The sequence below is a fragment of the Mytilus edulis genome, chromosome 6 (assembly GCF_963676685.1).
Source record: "Mytilus edulis chromosome 6, xbMytEdul2.2, whole genome shotgun sequence".
In the NCBI taxonomy this organism is placed as follows: Eukaryota; Metazoa; Mollusca; class Bivalvia; order Mytilida; family Mytilidae; genus Mytilus; species Mytilus edulis.
In genome coordinates, this window is record NC_092349.1 from 31278914 (window position 1) to 31283860 (window position 4947).

Genomic DNA, 4947 nt, shown 5'->3' on the forward strand with positions numbered 1-4947 from the left:
ATTGTGCTGGTGATACTCATCTCACAAGCACTGTCATTAGCACACACACAATTTTATTATAAAAAATATTCAATCTTAATTTTGATTTCTTTATACTGGGAAGAATGATTATATGCATGCCCTTCACAAGGAGCATCAAATTAGAGAAATTTATTGTACATAATACATTTTTGTAATATTTTATAGCTTATTTGTTAACTAATGAAAGCTTTCAAACTTAAATTGATCATCACTTTCTTTTTATATGTCTTATAACATTCTGTTTTTAACAAAACGATTTGTTACATATATTGACATGTATTTCTAACAAATGGGACATTATTACAAAGCCAATTAAATAAAATTCAGTCGAACTTGAAAATAAATGTACAATCAAATATATATGCAAGTCGTCTGGTAAAGTGGCTAGATGCACATACCGTTGGCCAATTGAACTGTTGAACGACATGTCCTAATTGATTGGTTTTAAAAATTCTAGAAATATTAACGGAAATAAGGGATGAGTAAAGGAAAACAAATGAAAACAGAACAGGGGCGTTGCTAGAAAGAAACGATGTGCAAGCAACTACTAAATTTTTTGGGACCCTTTTATGCAGAAAAATGGGTGGGTTTTTTTTTCGGTTTTCGGTCATAGGACAGTTGAAAGAGGAGCTACGTGTAGATCGGACTTATCAACAATTTATGAATGTAAATCTATTCATTAAGCTTCTGAATAGAGTAAATCATGGTAAATTGAAAACAAAAACTACACATTTTTCTGATATAGAATTTACTCAAAATTGTCCAAAATCTGCTCTTCGGGTCTAGGCAGAAACGAGCTTCTCTATTAGTTTGAGAATTTTCACACTGAAATCCCGATGAATATGCAGTAATGCTAACGATGATAACCTGTCGATGTTCATTGTTGATCGTACATTTGATTTCAACAGACGTAGTACACTGATAGATCTCTACGGTAGCACTCGCGAGATGTTATAAACCAGTGTACATGTTCGCCATCGAGCGACCTCCCAATTGAATTCGTCAAAATTACATACCAGGTCAGTTTCGTATGTCTCAGAAAATGTTACGATTTGTTCGTTTGTTATATTTCCTACAACACAAGGAAGCAGATACGGCACAAAAGAGCGATTTTCTGATAATACCAGACGTGACTCCACGGTAAACGGACAGAAAGTCACAGGACAAAAAGTCACTGGACATAAAGTCACAAATTTGGTAGGACAACGAGTCACAGGACAAAAAGTCACAAATAAATTGTTGACAATTGTTTTAATGTATAATACAAATATCTTGAAATATTTCCTTTTTAATACATATTTTCATATTGAAGTTTATGCCGGCCTATTTAATGCATGAAATATACATTGTAAATTTTTATTCTTTGTGTTTATGATGGAAATGAAGCTACGGTGGTGCTTTATTTCTGTGTGACCTCCTCAAGTAGGAGCATTCGAACATTATGGTTATTCTAGATTTCTATTTCTAGAACGATTAAACATGTTACCATCAAGATAAATAGTAAATGAAACACTTAGGATGTATTTTGACTGATGTTAAAATGAATTGATATGAATTGAAATGAATTAAATATAATTTTTAATTTTTGTCAATCTTTATCAAATGACGATAATTCTCTTTAAATAGCATTAACACGTTTTTGTCCGTTCAAGCTAAATTCGGGTTATTAGTGAGGTGTACTCATATTATATACACATATTTTATTTTTTTTAATTTTTTTTTATCATTTCTAAAAGATCGTATTAAAGCTTATAGATTGTATATTTCGTTGTTTATTAAATACACTGGATAAGTCCCCGAGTTTAACATCAGCTCAGTAGTCAGTAATTAAGTGCGAGCATGATTTATAACAAACCTTTCCAAAATTGTTTACCTCCAATGGGGACTGGGGAATAGAAATATGGTCACTTAGGTCCTCTTCCGACCGGAAGTAAAACTCTTGCTTCAAGTACGCAGCCACCTCCGATCAGAATGGGACGTGAAGAGAGAATATCACGCTCACTACACGTTACGAACCCTTGCAACAGTACTTTGAGGGTTCCGTAAGGGGGTCTGTTTCAAGGCAACATTTCTGTCAATATCCAATATACCCTCGTTTTCAGTGGCAGTCTAAATTTCCCAACCTTCATCTCGAACGTCCTCTATTGCAGGATCTACTCATTGGATTGTTTTCGTCCTGAAAATGCATAAAATACTTTTCACTGCACGTTAAGCAATCAACAATCAATCATTCAACATTGTCTGTATTCAAATTAAAAAATTATAAAGAGCATAAGGTTTCCACACCATCAAGTAAAGCTGAATTTGGCTATTTGATAGGTGCTTTTGGTCATATAACAAATGTATAAGTCTTCAAATATTTTGGTTCTTACACATCCTTGGTTTTCAAATATTTGACTTTGAGCGTTACGGATGAAGGTAATCCAGAAAAGCCCTTCGGACGCATGAAGTGTAGTTTTTCATTTTTCATTAAATATTCCATTCAATTCAAATATTATCGTTTTATTTTTTTATTTATTTATTTATTTATTTATTTTTTTGGGAGGGGGTGCACTTTTAGTAGAATATTTGGGTTAACATTTAATTTTTCTAATTTTTTACCGATTTTTCCTTAGTTTTCTTGCTCCTATGTATTTCGTCACGGTCATATATATCATTCATAAAATATTCTTGACTGTATAAACAAAAGTAGCATGAACTGAAGTGGACAAGATTATGAGTCCCTGTACTCGGTTCTAAAGACCGTTTTAAAAAGGATACAGTGATTTCTTATATATCTTAATACTGCAAAGGTATGGCAAAATGTTTTCAGAGTAGTTCAGAATAGGGGTTATCATTAAGTTGATAGAGTTAAATTTAATCAACAAAGTAATATGTTTTTGACTTATTAAAATATATAATGTTGTCCTTTGCAAATTTAGAACAAGTTACAAACTCTAGAATAAGTAGGCTTTTAAGCCCAAGAATGTCGTTTTTCTTATCACATTTTCATTAAATGAAAAAAGAAACCGGAGCATTTGTTGAAAAACCAGGATATTATAAACATGTTAAATATGGCTCTCAAAAAAACAATAACGGAATATATAAAACACTAAATTGTAAGTAAACTATAAGGAAACTGTGCGTCGTTCGTGCTCAAAACATATATAGCATTCAGAATTTGATAAACAGTCACGAATAAAACTATAATACTCGCGAAATAGCAGTAAATTAATCTGATCGCATGTAATATCACTTGAATAAGTCTGTTTAAATTTGATTAGTAACTCAATATCAAAAGTGGTAATCTTTGCTGCATATTAATCGATTCTTTTGGTATTTTTTCTAAACTTCTCTGCGCCAGATAATTGACATGTTTTAGAGAGGTTTACAGCCAGTAAAAAATAAAATTAGGTTGATACGCGAGGAATTTATTCGCATATCAATACTAAAACCAAATTTACATAAAAGTCTATAGCCTGCTTTTCTCATTGACGAGATCAAGTTTTCAGTTTCAATGGAGGTAATGTTTTGTCCCTAGATTACCCACTGAAAAATAATTAGCAAGACAACATGTACAAATATGTAATAAAGTACAATTCTTAAATAGGTACTTGAGTTTGAATTACGATTTTTACCCATGTCTGTGTTGTTGGGGTAAAAAGCATGATAAAAAAAGAAACTATCAACAATAGCAAAAGAAAAAAAAAGAAGAAAAAAATGAAACAAAATCAGCAGCAGTAAAATATTAATCAACTGAAATTCCAGTCATGAATATATTCTAGCGTAAGATATTGGAGCTTGGCTTTCTAATTTCCATAAAAACATACTTCATTCTATTTCAAAAATGTAAATGCCGTTTAGTGGTATTTTTTTAAATACATTGTATATATTCAAGACGAGAAAAAATTAACATTGAATAAATAATAACACAATGTATAATAGTGCACAAATATAACATTCGTTTCCTTTTCCTGTTCTGGTAATTCAAGATATAATTTGGTTGAAATGTACTAGAAATTACCAACTGAGGGGAGCTTACTCCGTAATTTGCTATCATTCTAACAATAAGTGTATCTGGAGATTACTCGAATTACCAGACACACAGAAACGAAAGAGCTACCATTCCTACCTCAAGATGAACGTAACATCAAATTGGATGGTTAAGTCGGTTGGGTTTATTTCAGTCATGTTTTGAAATTCTTCTAAATTGCCTGACGTTTACAAAGACTGGCACTTAAGTATATATAACACAGTTCAAACAGATTATAAAGATGAATAAAACAAATTTTAGTTTTTGGAAAACTGCATGGATTTATCAATTTCAAACAATATTCTTAAACCTATCAAAAATTTTCGTTTTGCCTTATTCTACATGTGTAACTTCCAAAAAGTATTTTTCGACAAAAAAAGAAGTAATATAAAATTCAAATTCAACATGCGTCGGATTAAGTTATCACATCGGTGAAATATAATTGTATTTAATACAATTAAAACATGTGTTACGTAGCCAAAACAAGGAGATGCAATATTTGAAAATAATTGCATAATAGCAGTTTTCATTAAATAATGATAATTTCAGACATATGAGAAGGTATTAGACATGAATGTTTGAGATAATATTTACGGATGGACAATAGTATCATTTTAATATAGATAGCCTATAACCTACTAGAAGATAAAATCAACTACTCATATTACTGATTTACTGATGATTGTGCATAACATATTAAAAAAATATACATACAAGTTTGTTTTTTTTAATTTTGATACAATCATAAATCTTTAAGTGTAAATATTGTCAATTTTTTAATATATCTTGTGTGCATAAACAACACAACCTGTTTCGCCAATTCTTTTCAAACCTTTTTTTTCAAATTGGAAGAACAATATAATATTGACTTCGATTGAAAGATATGTACCCGAATTCGTCAATATATCTGATCA